This window comes from Polypterus senegalus, chromosome 8 (genome assembly GCF_016835505.1).
Source record: "Polypterus senegalus isolate Bchr_013 chromosome 8, ASM1683550v1, whole genome shotgun sequence".
Lineage (NCBI taxonomy): Eukaryota > Metazoa > Chordata > Cladistia > Polypteriformes > Polypteridae > Polypterus > Polypterus senegalus.
The window spans coordinates 135,953,058-135,972,127 of record NC_053161.1 but is presented as its reverse complement, the minus strand read 5'-3'; the positions used below and the strand labels follow the sequence as shown (position 1 = coordinate 135,972,127).

The following is a 19,070-nucleotide window of genomic DNA, read 5'->3' as shown; positions in this document are numbered from 1 at the left end:
CCAACACAATAAATGCTGCTTCTGGGTTAGCGTTCTCTAGTCCACTGATAACATCATACAGTTCATCCATAGCCAAAGCTTAATCAGCTTTTGGGGGGATGTAAACAATTGAAAGGAGAACTGAACTGAACTCCCTCAGGAGGTAAAAGGGTCTAACTTTAAAGGTCAGCACCTCGAGAACCGGTGAGCAGTGCGTTTTTAAGACACATACATCCATAGCCCACCAAGAGTTAACCATTAAGCACACACACCCTCCCCTCGACTTGCCTGAGTCCTTTGTTCTGTCTCCCCAATAAACTGTGAATCCGTCTGGTCCGACTGCGCAGTCGGTTATGCTGGGCTCCAACCACATCTCTGTGAATGCCAAAACGCCGCAGTTCATAATGTCTTTTTGGTGCTTTATCCGTGCGCGCAGCTCGTCTAATTTGTTGTCCAGAGACTGAACGTTAACGAGCAGGATGCTAGGCAGAGGAGGCTTGTTGTTTCTCTGTCGGGTTCGGCACACAACGCATTTCATCCTCTTTGTTTTCCTCCGGCGTCGCGCAAATAAACAAAAGACTCCAGGCAGTACAGTGTTCTGATATCAACTGTTGTAAAATTGGTTAATAAAAGTAATTCCAAAAGTGTTTGCCAGTCATACTGAAAGTGTGTTAAAGTTGTACGCATAAAGAGAGTGAGTAGTAAGAAAATAAATAATAACTTTTTGCTGAGATGACTAAGAGCTCTCATCGGTGCAGCCATCTTATGGCACAACCGGGTATTTAGTTAGACCTCTTAACCTTAAGTTAGACCTCTTATAACTTTACAAGACACTGTAAAATTATTTTACGCTTTTGTTTTCAGTCGACTAGATTACTGTAATGCACTACTAACAGGACTACCTAAGAAAGACATCAATTGGTTATAGTTAGTGCAAAATGCAACATGCAGAGTTTTAACTAGAAAAAGAAAATCTGAGCACAGTGTGGACACTAGGTGGCACTGTTGCCCCTTTAAACCCAACAGACAGACACTCAAGACACTAGGTAAATTTTTCTTTAAACAGTGCTCCCCAAGCACCGCAGCCACCATAGACAATCAGTAAGACAATAAGACCAATATTCTTTTCTCTCTTTCTCCTACACACCTCCCAGCAAGTTTTGTCCACTTCCACCCAACTCTGGCTTGCTTGCTGGGTCTTCAGCAATCCTTTAAATAATGCTTCTGTCCTTCCGTCCATGTGACTTGCCAGCACTTCCAGGTTAGATGGAGAACTCAAGTTCTTTAATCAGCCTGGAAGTAATTCAGGGCTTCCATTCTCATGACTTCCTTGTACTTCCAGGCTATAAGGAATACATGACTCCCCAGGTCCTTTCACAGCACCCCCTGGCAGCACCCACGGCTCCCAACAGGGCTGAGAATCTGAACTCCAAGTCCTAGGATGCCCTGTGGGAATCCGGGGCACTGCTACACTCCAGGGGAGCTGTCATCTAGCGTTTTGGGGGAGGCAGTGTTTATAAGTAGCTGCATTCCTCCAATCTTCCATTTCAGGGGCATCCCGGCAGGGCTGAGTTGCCGGCCATCTCTCACACTAGTCTTAGCGTCGTAACATTGGTTATGGTTAACTGTGTCACTTAGAACTGACTTTAAAATACTAGTAATGGTTTAGAAAGCCTTAAATAAGCTCACACCATCCTGTAATTTTGAATGTCGTGTCCCCTTACACTCCAAATCGTAACGTTGGATCTTCAAATGAAGGACTGCTTATAATTCCAAGAACCAACTTGAAAAGAAGTGAAGAGGTGGCTTTTTGCTGTTATACACCTAAAATTTGGGATACTTTATCAATAGAAATTCACCAGGCTAATAATGTAGAACAATTTAAAAAACTGCTAAAAACCCATTACTTTAAAATGGCTTTTTGTAGGTACATTTTAGTTGTATCCCTATTACACCATATGGATAATGAATTATCATTTTCCTCTGGTTCTTCAATTCCATACTAATCTGTACCATTCTATGTTGTCTTCTTTGGTGGCGATCTGCGCCACCACCACCTGACCAAGTTACCATGCTGCACCCTGTGCTTATTGATTGAATGGCTGTTGTCCCAGATGTCCACATGACCATCATCATCTTCAATTTCTTGCATTTGAAGACTGTAAACCATTAGGATTGATTGAGTTTGAGTTTTTTTTTTTCCTGTCCTTCTTGCCATTCAACATTACCTTTTTCTTTGTTACATACTGTATAGTATTATTGCATAATCTTGTCTGTGTTTTATATTAACTTCATTTAATTTCACTTTGTAAAGAGCTAAATTGTTTGTATGAAAACATACTATAGGAATACATTTTGTTGTTGTTGTTCTTGATGCTGTATTGGCTGCCAGGAGTGTGCTTAAGCTAACTAAACAAGACCCAGATAATGCCTGTAGTAAACACTTTTTCATTTTAACCATATCCATTGAGATATTTTGTAGCATTGGCTTACAATTCATTTCAGGCAGGTTATGGTCAGGGTCTATTGGCAACTCTGAACTAGTTATGAGTGAGGGTGACTATGTCTGCGTACGTGCCCTCACATATAATAGCATCTGTCACACACGTGCGCATGGGAGGCAGCTAAAGGGCTTGAGTGAAGGCATTTCTGAGGCATGCCGGGATGTGGCAGAGTGCACTGACTCTTTTTCTCCCTTCCCTGTAGACCATTCCCGGGAGATTTCACCTGGCTCTCTTGACGTCACTTCTGGGACCGAACCAATGGAAATAGACCTTACCAGCTCCGGCCCCTCTGATGTCACGTCCGGGCTTGATCCAATGATTGATGAACACATGCCCGATCCTTATGACCTCACTTCCTGTCTTCCCCTTTAAAAGCCTGCCCTTTTTCCCTTTCCCCTCAGTCTTGTTTTGGACGAGGTTGTATGCACTTCAGTGCTCTGTATTTCTATAAAAAAACGACATTGCAGCCAGGATACCAGATTATATGGGTGGCTGCCCCAAATCTTTATCTGAGTATGTCTCATTCTTGTGACATTGGCGTAGTCGGCATGATCGAGAAGTCCTGGAAGAGAAGGGGACAGGACCTGCAACACATCCAGGTGGGACCGTACCGGGGCCGAGTTTCCAGACAGGGAGGGTGTCCCATGTTTCGGAGTGGTCCGGTACAGGCTCTGCTGCCGGCATGCTCCACTAGGCAAACTAGATAGGCTAGGGAGTGTTTGGGAGGGGCTCACAGACTTGGGCTGCTTTGGAAGGGGGAGGCAAAGAGGGCTGTTTATGCTCTCTTGGAGGAGAGTGCCCGCCTCCCTGTGAAGCCAGAGCCTCGATTTCCATCTAGGGGTGCCCCAGACTGGCAGGTGAGTAGCCTGAAAAATTGGAGGTTTGACCCAGAGCGGCCGACCCCACAGCAAGCCTGGTCCCTATGGGCAAAGGTAGGGCAGTGGCTACAGCCACAGAAACTTAAGCCCTTTTAAATAATAGAGCAGGTGGCTTGCTACCTCCTTCTGGACACACTACCCCGGGGCTTCACCCAGCCGGTCTGGGGTAGACAATTCAAAAACATGCAGAGCTCATAGAGCTCGTAGAAAAACAAAGGACGGCCTCACAATCTGGGGGAGCTGAACCGTCCCTTGGCCGAACTCGGCCGGAGTTCGTCCCAAAAACTAGCCCCGTACAACCCAGAGCTTGTGCTGACGTCCCCGGGGCCTCGGGCGTGAACCGCTTGGGAATAAGGTGGAATGCAGGTGGAGGGGGAAGAGGGGTTGGTGTGCTCTGACAAACCCGTTGTCGGTTCCACACACAGGCGTGGTGATCATTAACGGGTTTAAAACTTCTGTTCTGTTCGATACCGGCAGCAACATTTCCATTGTTGCCCGCCGATTTGTGGTACCGCAACAGTGGTTAAAATTTAAGGCCGGTATAACCTGTGTCCACGAGGAAACCCGCTGGTACAGGACCGCCGCTTGTGTCATTAGCTACGGAGGATCAGTTCAGAAAGTAACCGTGGCAATCCTTCCTGATCCTCTGCACCCGGTGATACTAGGGCGGGACTGGCCAAATATTAAAAGCGGTGAGACACCTACCACTCCCGGGGTTAACTTGGGCCTAGTCATGGACGGAGATGAGCCATCTCAAGCTGCCTTAACGCCGTGTAATCAGCCGGCAGAGAGAGACGAAGCGGCCGTCCTTGGTGACGTGGTAACTCCTGGGCCGTCGCGTGCTGACAAATCATCCACCAGAGCCACGGCAGAACGGGAGGAAACCACGCCCATTGAGGTTGGTACAGACCCTCTCTCCCTTTTGCGGTTCCAATTTAGAGAGACGCCGGCCTCCTTTAAAAGGGAGCAGTGGAGTGACGACTCCCTGAAATTTGCCAAAAATACAGTAGTCCTAGTCAACGGCCAGCGCACAAACCAGTCAATGCCCCAGGGTCTTCACTTTGTGTTAAACAACGACCTCCTTTATCGTGTAGCAATGCATGATGGGCAGGAGAGAAAGCTGCTGCTAATTCCGCGTACCTTCCGGCGGCAGGTCTGCAAGCTAGCACGTGCTCACCTCCTAGGTGGCCACTTGGGCACTGTGAAAACTATGGAGCGGATCAAGCTCCGTTTCTACTGGCCGGGGATCAATGAGGAGGTTGGTCGCTTTTGCACTTCCTGCCCGGAGTGTCAACTGCGACAAATTCCTAGAAGGGACCGTGCTCCTCTTGTTCCTATACCCTTAATTGACGTTTCCTTCCACAGAATTGGGGTCGATTTGGTCGGACCCCTAGAGCCCTCAGCCCAAGGACACAAGTACATTTTAGTCCTCGTGGATTATGCTACAAAATACCCCAAAGCTGTTCCGTTGCGCTCAGCTACCTCTAAAGCCATCGCACGGGAATTACTAGGGGTCTTTGCGCATGTGGGGATCCCCAAGGAAGTCTTGACAGACCAGGGGACACCTTTTACTCAGAGACATTAAAGGAGACTGCCAAGTTACTGAAAATAAAGCATTTAAAGACCGCGGTGTATCATCCTCAAACCGACGGACTAGTGGAGAGGTTTAATCAGACTCTCAAACAAATGCTGCGTAAGGTGGTCAGCGAGGATGGAAGGAACTAGGATCAGCTCCTCCACCTCATCCTTTTTGCCTATCGGGAAGTCCCACAAGCCTCCACGGGGCTCTCCCCTTTTGAATTACTGTATGGGCGACAACCTCGGGGCATATTAGACATTCTAAAAGAAGGATGGGAAGAAGAAGCTCTTCCCTCTACAAACATATTAGAGTATATCGCGCAGTTACACGATAGATTTGGAAAGATTCGGCCTCTCCTTAAAAGTCACATGGAAGAGGCTCAAGCAGCACAGGCCCATTACTACAACCGCAGCACGTCTCTTCGGGAGTTCCACCCGGGAGATCGGGTCATGGTCCTAGTGCTTACCTCCCACTCTAAGTTGCTTGCCCATTGGCAAGGCCCCTACGAAGTTAAGGAGAGGAAGGGACTGGTCGACTATTTGGTGAGTCAAACCAATCGTTGGCCGAAGGAGCGGGTTTATCATGTGAACCTGCTGAAACCGTGGAAGGACAGGGACCCCGATCCCTCCTCCGGCCAGCACCGCTCACTCTTCGCTCACAAACACAGCCTTAACTTCAGTACGGACTTAAGTCCCAGACAACGGCAGGAGCTTCCTCACTTCCTGTCTTCCCGTTTAAAAGCCTGCCCTTTTTCCCTTTTCCCTCAGTCTTGTTTTGGACTCGGTTGTATGCACTTCAGTGCTCTGTATTTCTATAAAAAAACGACTTTGCAGCCAGGATACCAGATTATACAGGTGGCTGCCCCAAACCTTTATCTGAGTATGTCTCATTCTTGTGACACATCCAATTCAAGTTTTGTTTTTTTCCTTGTATTAAGCTGTTCTAACTTAAAAGTCTTAAAATTTGCTTGACTAAAGTCCATCTGAAATTTAGGTGATGTTCTTAAAATAAATGTAACCTTTAGTCATTACATTTCCGCACGTTGTGTAACCTGCCTTCTCCAGCTAAGAGATACTGGACAATAGTTGCTTAAGATGCAGAACCTTGAAAATTGTGTTTATTACTTTGTTTCAGCTAAATCTGACTTTTGTTATACTTTATCATCAGGTTACTTAGTTCAAACACAACAGTAAGTTTTTAAATGACTTAACTGCCATCAAACTGACTTTAGAGCCAATGTTCTCAAATATAAAGTCATAAATGGTTTAACTCCTTTTACATTTCAGAACCTGTGATACTGCTTTAGTTAAAGGCATTCATTTTCTGAAACAGTACATACATGTCTATTTGGCTCCCTCAGAGATAGAAAGTTAGGGAAGTATTCTTCCATGTACTATACAGACTGAGATGTTATACTATTGTGAAATTGCATATACTGTATTATAGGAAGACAATACTTTCAGGTTTGTTTTTGGTAGAAGACTAAATAGGGAACACTAACACCTTTAGGATTAAAGATCTAAGTAATACAAAAAACGATTTTATTGTCTTGATAAACTGATAAAAATATCATCTGGGATATACTATCTATATCTCTATATCTTTATGAGTCAGCTATTGAAGTGTACTTTCATTGTCAAGTGATGGTATTACTGCCAGAAAGACATAGCTTGACGATAACTAAAGATAAAGTTAACCAATTGCAAGTGATTGTAAGTAAACCATTTTTTCCCTGAAGCAAGTTCTGTAACATACTTTCTTATGTGACCTCAAGACAAAAATACATATTGTGTGCTCTTTACTCTACTATTTCCACAATACAGGGTGGTCTTGATTTTTTATTTGTAATAATGTTGCCAAAATACTTTAATTCTTTAATATGCATTCATATTATGAGAAGTAGTACTCTGCTACATCGGTAGGAATGTCAGGACAGCTTCATGGAATTATTTTATAAAAAAACTGGAGGATGAAATGATCGAAAAAAAGAAATGGGAGATACTAGATGGAAACTCAAATATCTGGGTTGAGCTGACACAGAAGTATGGCTTTGCCAAAGTCAGCACCATAAAAATTGCAATTTCCAATTGTAACCACCCAGCTTGGTTCTAAATGAATAAAACATTTCAGTCAGAAATCTGTTGCGAAGTTAAAGGCCTGAAAAGTTCCTTTCAGCATCAGAAGAGCACCGGTTAATTCATACTTTTCTTCTATGCCTCTTGCAGACATCTTTCCTTCATTATATTAGACTAGCAATCAAAGTTAACAGTTTGTGGAACTGAGACACAGCTAAGACATTGACTGATAGATTAAATAGCTAAAGCGAATTGTTCTACTGCCTCTTAGGAAGGAGATTTTTCCTGATGTGAAAAATTAAGTACCCCCCTTTCAGGTCTATGTTCTACATATCAGGACTTAACCAACAACATCTAGTCCTCACCACTTCCTAAAACTAGCCACATCTAATCTCAGGTGACATAACAGGTTTTACTTTCTCATTGTTTATTCAACAAAAAATAAGCCAACAAGCAAATCTCTTGTTAGAAAAATGAACTACATACACCCTTGTTGCTTTCATATCACTTAGGAAGATAATTTAAGCCAGGTGCTGGTAATCGAGTATATTTGATTGTTTATTGACCAAGAAATGCTATCTCGATGTACAAGATGATTGTCAGAACGTGGTGTTGAATATTCACGTTTGCTTTCCAACCATTCTAGGTATATAAAACAATCTCCCATTATCTCAGAATATTGTTGACAATCAACAGTCTGAACATGTTTTTTGGTAACCCATTATTTTAGGTACTGCAAAAATGCATCTATTATTCATTTACTCTTATGCAACTAGAGCTTAACACAGGCTTCTTTTGGTGTTAATAATGCTTACAAAGCATCACTGTGCAGTGTGGCATTTGATATGCTGGTAAAATTATTTATGAATGTGAAGGATTCCCATGCCATATGTTGAAGTATGCAATATTAAGAAATATGTGTTTCACTTAAGACACTTCTGACCCTTCCGAAGTGAAGTTATTTTAGTAGGTTACATTGCACCAATGGATAGCCACTTTACTGATTCTTTGAACATGTCATTAAAGCTGACCTTTGTTAAGGTCTTGTTACACAATAGTAAATGAGTAATAAATGCATTTTCTCCAGTACCTAAACTAAAGTGTTACCCCTTTTTTAATAACTTGGGACAGTCAAGATTGTGTTCAGTCTTCCCAAGATTTAATGAGGACTATATGGTTGCTAATTACAGCATGCCGTGATGCATCAAACTTTTTCACATAACTGTGTAAACTCTGTTCTAATATTAAAGCCTCTGGATTTCTATCAAGATAAGACATATACTTTATGCTCCTTTAATTCCATTTGACCTATTATGTCTGACAAACCACATCTTTTCACACATTTTATATTCCTTTATTGTTTAAATTTTCAATGACACTGAAGAGAAATGCTAGAACATCCAAAAGACAACATACTCTTAAGATACAGAACCAATGCAAACACCTTACAAAGTAGAGGTTTAGTGGGATTGTGTGTCGTGATTCATGGATTGTCTTCAGACAATGTGCTTGCTATGTTTTTTTACAAGTTACTGTATTATAGTTTTTCAATGAAAAATATCTATTCCTTTACACAACAGTTTCATTGGGGAGGCATAGACTCGGGCTTCCCTGCTACCCAGTCCTGGGTAAATGTATTAATAAAATAGATGGATGGAAAGTATGTTCATTATCTCTGTATACAACAGTTGTGGTCTATAGAGGTTGCATTGACTCAAACTTCAATGTTGACTGTGAGGTAAAATTAAATAAAAAGAAAAATCAATTTCTATATACAACAATTTTACTGGGTCTGTAAGTAAGTATATCTGGTACCTCTGTATCAATCAGGTACTACATATGTTTTATGTACTTCTGCTCTGTGTGCATTGTTCATGCTGCATCTTGCATCATGCCTTAATGAATATATTAATGTAGGACAAGTCGTATATAATTGAATGCACTATATCATTGTCCAGGCATCGAGGTGGGTGGTTAGAGATGAGCATCTGAAGAGTTTGAGCATCTGAATAAAAAGATTCATGCACTACTACAAAACAATGCACTAAACACCTATTGAAGAAACTCCAGGAAAACATCAAATGGGCACACATGAACATTAATGCCATCAAATCCAATAGCATTTCCAAAACTAAAGTCCATGTTACTGATGAAAGTTTCAGCATAAATGGGGAGCTAATACCCAGTGTACTGGAGAAGTCTGTTAAAAGCCTAGGTCAGTGGTATAATGCAGTCTTGAAACAAACTATACAGATTCAACAGCTTAGGCAAGCTGTTACTGCTCTCCCAGGGAGGCTGGAACTGGGGTGTTTTCAAGTTGGTCTGCTTTCCCAACTCATGTGGCCAATCAAAATCTATGAAGTCAATCCCGCACATGGCTAGGCTAGTGAATGGCCAAATAAGTGGCTTTTCCTACCAAGATGCCTCAGCAGCCTAGTACTCTATGGAAATGGAGTTCTTTCACTACCAATCTCTAGACTCGTGGAAGAGTATACATTCGCCAAAGCAAGGGTGGAAGTGACTCTTGCAGGATCCTGAGACTCTTTCATGAGAGGCTCTGAACCAGCCCTAGTAACAGGGAGGAAATGGATGCCAGCTGCAAGAATATTTCATGCAAAATCTGCTATCAAACATAGAGATTTTGTGAGCTATGTCCAACAAGGGAGAGAAGGATTTGGCCATGGTACAACACCTCCTGCCTGGCAAAAAGTGAATTTAGCTATATGACAGGAGTTGGTGGTTGACAAGGTGAAGTGCCAAGAGAAGTAAGCAAAGGGTACAAAATCACAAGGCCAATGAATGAGGTGCTAAGAAGACGACACTGACATGGAAAGATCCATGAAGCTTAGAGTCCAGTGGGGCCAGTTTTATCATCAGAGCCATCTATGTTATTTGAACCTCACATCAGAAGCAGTAGATCATAGCTGTAAAGTAAAGATTTGCCCTGTAGATGTTGGATGAAGAGGCTTTGTGGCTACTTCCACTGTAAGGCTCTTTAAGACGTTTGGGATCACAGGGCAGGTTCAAAGTAAAGTGCTCAAACTATTTTCTGATGCAGCCAAAAAGTTCAACCACTGATTTTGTTTAAAATCATCTGGGCTGCAGGAAAATTGGATGGCCTTAGTCTCAAGCCCAGGTTTGATCAACTTGTGGTAGACCTGCCTTGACTGAGGGTTTCTTGTTATTAAAATGCTGTGACACACAAGGATGCTGAGGATTACAACTGAAGATGGGTCTTAAGGGCATCTACCTCTAGTATTCATCAACAGAATCCCACCCAAGTCAACCTCAGTGCAAAATGTCAGGGATTATACCATCCAGTCCTATAAATAAATTTAAAATTTATAGGCAATGAAGTGAATATTAACATTGGCATAGTCAGTAGTAATCATACAACAACAATAAATTCTGGCAGAAATTATAGTTTTTCTAAAACAGCACCTCCACTGCTTTGGGTCCAAATCCCCTTCCCTGGGACATTCTTTGGAACTTGCAGATGCATCTGCAATACATGACTATAAAAGTTTTAATTGAGCTAGGGGATTGATTAGTATTTAAATACTCTTCTACTACAACTTTTAATATATCACACAGTATGTGACACACTTTCATTTTTTTCTTTTAGACTCACTATATTGTTGGATACTTGGATACAGTCCTATTTTGTATCTACTTGGATGTCTTACCGGGTCCAGAAAATGAAACCTATATATCAAGAATGTGTTGATAAAGGTGTAATTAGCCTTTTATGTATTTCATTTGATCCACAAATGTTTGACTGGTATGTTATTGCTAAATAATTTTTTTTTAAGTGCTTCTTGCAATTTTCTTTAAAAGATAGGCCTTCAAAGATTAGCATTTTCAGTAGATGGATATAAACTATTTTTGTAGTAATGTTGCCAATCCATTTCCACTGGGAATGGGAAGTGATAGTTTTTAATAAACTTACAGACAATATTTTGAATAGGTTATTTTTTGCCAGATTCTGTGCTTCAGGCATATACAGGGTGGCCCAGATCTAATTATGCAGTTCCAGATCGTCTGGATGACTTTGATTTATGCGGGGACAATTCCAGTTCGGCGTGAAGGCAATTCTTCATGTCGTCAGTTCGCACACTTCTTGATGGTAGGGGATTTTTCGGGTGATTTTCTATGTTATAAACTTAATATGTTATAGCGTAATGAATATTGCATAATTAGATCTGGACCACCCTATATATATGTATTTGTGTGATAGAACGCGTTAAAGGGGAAAAAAGTTGCTTACTATATACTATACATTTACCACTTCTAGTTTTTTATTGGAAAAAATACATTATCATGTATTCCCTCAACTACAGTATATATGGCAAGAAATATACAACATATATTGAGAAAGGTAAAATGGTGCCTTATATAAATATATATTCTAGGTAGGGAGGAATAAAGGGAGAAAGCAAAATGCCTATAAATCGACAAGTGCAATTCAACTGCTTGTTTCTACCTTAAAGTATCTGACAACACTTTATCTGTCCCTCGTTCTGCTTTTTAGACCTTACCCTCTCTTGATCTTGCCAGTTGAGCATTTGTTCCAAATCTGCTCCTGGCTATGTCAGAGGTTTAGAAGTGGCTCTGCTCCCATCTAAGGGTTATATAAGACCATAATCATTTCTGAAATATAAGGCACTCATATATTTTCAATGGGGTCACAGGGTTTGAACCAGCTCTAGTGGCTCCTGGTGTCCCAGCACTTTGTAAAGTCTGTAAAGAGGTGGATCTACCTGACACCCTTCATGCTGGCCACATTAAGAAGGTAGCACAATTCTATTTCTTCTAGATTTTTAAGGTAATCTTTTAAGATGGAGGTTTATGATCAGCCTCCTGACAACCTGTTCCATATTCCCTTGGTGGGGTCCTCAGTTCTTACCATCTATGGACCTATGCAACTATGGACGCCTTCCTCGGAAAACAGTGCGCACTTCCTTCCAGGCTGCACTCGTTGTCTCACTTGTGTTGGTGACCCTGCCTTTCTCTTTCTAGACCACCAAACTAGCATATAAAGCCTAATGGCTTTTAACAGTCCCTGTGATTTTACACTGACCCCTCCCCATCTCTGTACCTTGGAGGTTTCCGTCTGAGACTTAACCCTTGCTTTGTGCCATTCTGGGAGTATCCTTCATCTGCACAGAGAATATTTCTAGTTAAAAGAGGGAGAAAGTCACCATTTCATATAAAGTATTAATTAGAAAACCAATTCCCAGATGTAATATGCACAAAAAGTGTGTCCACCACAGAGTACAGGCACTTTTTTTTAGAATGTATTATGAAGGGTGGCTTGGCCAGCATGGAGTTGCTTGGGGTGGCAGAGCCAGATTTATGGCCAGGTAAAACCTAAGGAAGCAGTGAAGGTGTATGTCATCATGTCAGTGCAGAAGGAAGACAACTGCTTGGGGGAGATGTGCCTTGTATGTATATAGAACACTCTAAAATGGATGGTTCAAGAATGCAGGGACACCAGATGCTGTTAAAGGGAAAGGTAAGTTGGGGTCTCTGTTGTTAAACTAGTCTTGTGAGCTTGGCCGGAGTTGACCCTGGGACATAGGTCACCTTGAGGCCTTAGCCTAACATTGCTTGAAACTGGAAGCTGAGTCAGCAGTACGGACTTGCCTGGTGGGAGAAAGAGAAAGGAAAAGATCAACTTAGAGGAAGAAAGGGATGGAGTACCCTACCAATGCTTAAAAAAAAAGAAATAAGATAGCAATTGTACAATACACTTGTCATGGATAAAACCATCAGCTACATAAATAGATAAATATACATAGTTTTATATGCAGAGTATATAGAAGTTCCAAGGTCAGACATTAAGCTTCTGTAATGTCATATCTGAGTCCTGAGCAGCCTATTTAATTTTATAAAAACAAATACCAAATAGTATGGTAAAGATCAGGCTTACCAAATAGTGTGGTAGAGAGACCTTCAAAAGCCAACTTGATAAAGTTTTGGAGAAATTCAGTGGGTAGAACTGGTGAGCTTTGTTGGGGTGAATGGTCTGTTCTCGTCAAACGTTTCCTAAAGCTCTAAAGTGTTATGCTGTCCAGTCATTATAGTTGCTGTTGAATGGTGTTCATCATGAAAGATGTAACAATACAGTACACCCTGACATACATGTCCATTATATGAGTGTATGTAAACTTTTTATCACACTCTAAATAGAATCCAGTAAACCAGAAGTCACGATATGCCAAATAGAAGTGTCATGTGAGGTGTACACGATGTACTCGTATTTTAATATGTCCCACAAAACTTAAACGTTTTGAAATTTCTTGTCTTGTATCCCGTGCCATTGTTGTGAAGAGCTGCATGGCATAGGTCTTGTATTCCCACAACCTCAGAAGTTGAATCAGTAATTGGAGATCAGTGGTATAATTTTCAGTATGAAAAATGTGCACTCAACAGTTTTTCAGGGAGTTGGTATAAATTTAGTCGGGGCAACAAGGTCTAAAAACCAAGAAGACAAATAACAAAAGCAACTGGCAAAGTTTCTAAATGAGCATCAAAATTTGGAATTAAAAAACAAAGTTAAACTTTCCAAACATCAAGACATCCTTAGATGGAACATTAAAAAATCTGTGACAAGAACAGGCCATTCAGTCCAATTAATTGACTTATGAGGCCTAACTAGTGCTCTTTTTATTTTCAAGAACAGTGGCTTCTCTACATAAGGGGCAAGGGGTGCATTGCCCCCACATTCCCAGCCGATACTGCTGTTTTGAGCAAATTTAATAAGATATTGTAGTATACAGATCCTTATTCTGTAACAGCATTGGAAGAAGGTGCTGTGAACAGCCTTCATACTGAAATATGTTTTAGCTTAAATAATGAAATTAAATTTTTCGTAATCTTTAATTAAAAAATTAAATAAGAAAAATGCAATGTAATTCAAAATATCTTTAATGCAAAAATTAGACTTTAGCCACTAGATGTCAGTACATGAAATAGAATTTTTGCTTCAAGATGATAGATTTAGTCTGGGTATAATGCTGGGCTGTTTTTTTGTTGGTGTAAATATTAACATTGGGCTGCAGTGATTTACTCAACACATATCTCCAGCAGACAATGATTTTTCCATTTAGTCATGCCAGCTCACTCAGCTGATATGGAAAAATCTGCCACGTGCTGTCTGTGTTTGTTTTCTAAAAGTTTATAAAACTTAACTTGAGTAAACATTGCATGCATTTCAAGTTATCCATTGTTCCGTTTGCCATTTTGCAACTCTTTCAAACTGACACATTAATGTAATTTTTTTCCAAAGCTGAAAATTCAGCTTAATCTACACATGCCTTGTTTTTAAAATGCTGACTATCTTATCTTTACATAGAGCTCCCAGAGGGGAATTTTGAAGTCAAAGATTTCACACGGTATAATTTAGATTGAACTTTTTCTCATCCATTTTGGTTTCCTGCAAAGTACTTTAATGTGCAAGCTAGTCATCATTCATTCCCAGAATGTTTGATGGATTATTTGCAATGGGGAGCAGATCCAATTTAGATTTGCCTTGTGGGCATCTCTCCCCAGTCTTTACTGTATGAGGTGCTTTTTTTAAATGGCAGGCCTTTGTGCTGCATCTAACCAGTACAAATGCTGCTGCCTCCTTTTATATTTTGTTACCTCATCAGAGGGAAGCAAGTGAACATCTCTTACTGGGAAGCCTTCAGCCAAATGAATCAGTAATATGTCTCCCGCAGCTCTATCAACCAGCCTCTTTAGGATTAGACTATGTGATAATCTCCCAGCATTTGTAACATTGCCATCACCACACAAATGCGTTTATGTAACATCCCAATTATTAGATGGGAATCTTCTTTCCTATCAATTAATTGAAACAGGAATTCCTCATTTAAAATGATCATAACCTCTAAACCAAAACCAGGACAAGCATGTGGTAATTGTATGAAAGTCTGTTTTTTATAAATAGTTTAAGTTTGGGTGATGTTCTGTTTATTTCTACCACTATGCAAAGCTGACTGATAGATAGATAGATAGATAGATAGATAGATAGATAGATAGATAGATAGATAGATAGATAGATAGATAGATAGATAGATACTTTATTAGGTTGTATTATATGCAAGTGTGTACAATAACCAGCCAGATACTGGTTGACAACTACCTTAAAGATGGACCTTTAAAAGACCAAGGTAATTAAAAAAATGAAAAACTTTAAAATAATTATAACAACAGCATTAGTGAGTCTAATATTTACATTATTTGAAATAAATTACACACCATTATATAAATGTTTGATTTATCTAGATATTCAGCCATTTTTTTTTTTTTTTTCTATTGCAGGTTCAGAGCTGGTCTTAAAGGGAGATGACAATCTTTCTTATGTCACATTCATGCAGATATTCTGACGCACTCACACTGGGCCATTTTAGAGTTTTGTCTAACCTGCTTTTTTTTTTTTAATGTGAGAGGAAACTCTGCGAACATGCAAACTGCGCACAGACTGTGACTGGGCCAAGAATAGAAACTATGTCATCTGGATGTGAGGTAGCACCACTACCTACTGTGCTACCAGGCCAACTACTAACTGCTCAAATTTATCACAGTATATAGCAGTAGACGTCAAGCTAAAGGCCTGCTTTTAAATTAAATTTAAAGGATAAGTCTGATATTTTTCCAGTCAAAGTTATTTCTTCACAAATATGGTATATGTGCATTTGCCACACAAAATTGTGTTGTAAAGTCAAGTATTTTCTTATAAATTGTTTCTTACAATACAACTACTCTTAGTTTCTGCTAATATCCTCAAATGAAATAATTCAGTTGAATCCACATTGCTGGTAAGACATGGTTTAGGTTGCCAATAACGGGCAATTAAACCCTACAGAGTGGATGACTGAAATGATAGTTTATATGCTTTTGCTACATAAAATCTTCTTAAGAGCTTTCTATAAATTAAAAAATCCATCTTTTCTGAAATGGCATTTTATAATGGAGAGTATGGTGAGCCTAAGGGTAAACAGAAAGAACGAGTTCACAAAATGTGTCATGGGAATCTGGATCAAAAAATGAGTATTGTATCTTAAATTTGTCAGTGTCTTCTTCAAAGAATGGATGATATATTAGGTCAGCTTTGCTATTTGCTAATGAATTGCCCTTGATGGACTGGATCATCTCTTCTTTTTGTTTGTTTGCTTGCTTTTTGTTGTTTTTCCCTAAATATCTTACACTTTTTCATTTTACCACTGTTTCCTACAGCAAAATCAACTTTGCATCCCATTAACACTGTCATAACCAAAATTGTGAAAAACTAGATGACTCTGCCCGCAGCACTCATACTTACCACTAATAAAACAGACCACCAATATAAATTAAGGGAACGGTATCTATTTGCAGTGGGGTATTTCCTTTTTTGTTTACGTCATTGTGTTTCTGTATTCCTAGTGGAAGACAACCCCTCATACTTCCCCCATCTCTCATCACCATATCTTTTTTCAGAGAAGTATGCAGCTTGGGAACAGTGACTGTGGAATATAACACAGTACATACAGTAATAAGATATTACTGTAAAATGTAGAACAGAACAAAAGCTATTCACTCAAATTTCTCATATTTTAGTGCAATGGATCAAGTCTTTTATTTGATAATAAACTCATAAAGAGCATGGGGACACTTTTGAAAACTTAAGGGTAAATTTTGCACAAACTTTAGGAAGTTTCTCTTTACCCAGAGAACTACAGGCACTAGCAATAAGCTACCAAGTAGCATGGTAGACAGTAACACTTTAGGGACTTTCAAAACTAGACAATGTCATTTTGGGAGAATTAAGTAGATAGACTAGCGAGCTTTGTTTGGCTGAATGGCCTGTTCTCGCCTAGATTGTTCTAATGTGCTAATGTTCTAATTTAGCCACAACAAATTCTGGGAGCGATTCTTAGTGTAAAATCCTTAACTTAGCAACAATTTATTTTTGTAACACTGTAATGAATGAAAATGTATACAATGAATGCAATGAATAAAATATGCTAATGAACGTTCAGTCATTTCTTTTAGTGGTGATACATATCACAGATTTGATTTACTACATTTTTAATCAATTCCTACATTTTCTATAATTGTTTGGAAATGTGATAGTAGTAATAATCAAGCATTATAGGCAATTAAACTTTATGCTAAACTGTAAATTCTTTTCTTTCTACTTCTCTTTTAACTTGAACGTTTGACCTCTGTAAAAGCAGCCAGTTTTAAACACAGAAAGAGGAAATGTTAGCAGACAGAAGGCAGAGAAGATAAACTAGGAAAATTTTAACTTCTGCTGCAAATAGTCTAGCAAGGACAAAAGATAACAAAAATGTTAAATGGCCATTTTCTGGACTTTCTACATGCGTTAAAAGTGAGGCTGTCCAACCATTTTATGCCTTTCTCATTACCTGCCTTAGGAACATGTAATGATATCCATCCATTATCCAACTCGCTATACCCTAAGTACAAGGTCACAGGGGTCTGCTGAAGCCAATCCCAGCCAACAGAGGGTGCAAGGCAGGAAACAAACCCCGGGCAGGGTGCTAGCCCACCGCAGATGTACTGATATGGTCTGTCAAAATGACATTAGACAGAGAGGAGCTAGGAGTGTACACCACAGTCCTGACAAGTTTTAGGAAGTCAGCAGCTTCAAGGAAGAATAGAAAGGAGCAGGAAGAGGAAATAACATGGACCAAGTGACCCAGATGAGATGTTTGAGCTGGAATAATGTAACATTAACACTAGAATTCCTGAAGCCTATGAAAAAACTTGTAATCCTGGCTCACCTTAAATCCCTTCACACCTTTCCACCAGCGACTTTTGTTTTTTTAATCAGTATAAGCAGACAGAGCGTGTTATGGTTTATGATATTGAAAATACTGACAGAGCAAAGTACAAGTAAATGACAACTCATGTTCAAATGGCATTGCGTTTTTTAGATCTTGCTTGTACTCTGCTCTGTCTGCATTTTCAGTATCATGCACCATAACGCAGAATACAGGCAAGATCTGTCATACCGTTTTCAAATAATGATGTGCGTGTGCGAGAGAGGCAGAAACGAATTCAATCTCATTGAAGTGGTTACTGGAATATAAAATAAACACTTTTACAAAGGTATAATGACACAAATGTGCTTTTAGTCAAGAATAAAGCTGAATAACAAAAAATTCAAGTGACAACAAGATACTAAAAAGACATGATTCACCAGAGTTTGTGTGTCTGGTTCTACCCCTTCAGTGATATCTTTGACAAGTTGCAAAACTTTACACTGGGTGTTACAGACTGAAATCAAGGGCTTCTTTTTGGGCGCATACACTGTCAGCACAGCGCTGTCAGATCTAAACACTAGCGTGGCAAATTGCTCATGTACTGAAGTGACTTTAGCTGCAGGTGGAAGTCCCATTGTACTTATAGTGCCAAGCAAAGTTGATAGCAATCGCAGGACATCGTATCATTGATTGCCAATACAACAAACAGTTCTGAGCAGGCATCAGCCACAGTGCTGCTCTTGTGAAAAGAATGGAGATAAATGCCATCAACTCAGAGAGGGACAGGCAAGTTTGTTGTACCACGTGAACATCACTGGGAGAATAAAACTGAATAATAAAAAAGCAAGCACTAACTTTTACAAGTAGCCAAAATTTACACCAGGTGTTACAGACTCAAATCAAATGTATATTTTTATGATATTGTATAAATAATAATAACAGCTCAGTACTCAAAACGCAAAGCGTCTGGTCTCAAGCCCGGGAACTTCGAGTTACAAGGCACCAGTTCTTACCTCTGCACCATTCAAGAATACGTGTAAACTTCCTGTCGATTGACATTTAAACTTGAGTTTTTATCTCATTGACAGCCACATGTAAATTAAATGCTTTTTTCCTCTTGTGTTATTTTCTTGAATAAAAGCACAAGTGTTTATTTGATATTTGGACTAAAGTCTTCACACATTATACACATCTCGTCATTATTAGTATAACATGGAAAACGTTTCTGCTTTAGATATGTATTCAGCATTTGTTACATTTCTCGCATTTCCTTTCACCCT

General features: G+C 39.9%; 1 long non-coding RNA gene across 1 annotated transcript in view; it reads right to left on the bottom strand.

The window, feature by feature from the left end:
- The window catches only part of LOC120533638, a 44,644-nt gene that overhangs the window by 18,919 nt on the left and 6,655 nt on the right, over positions 1-19,070 (bottom strand). The window lies entirely within an intron of this gene.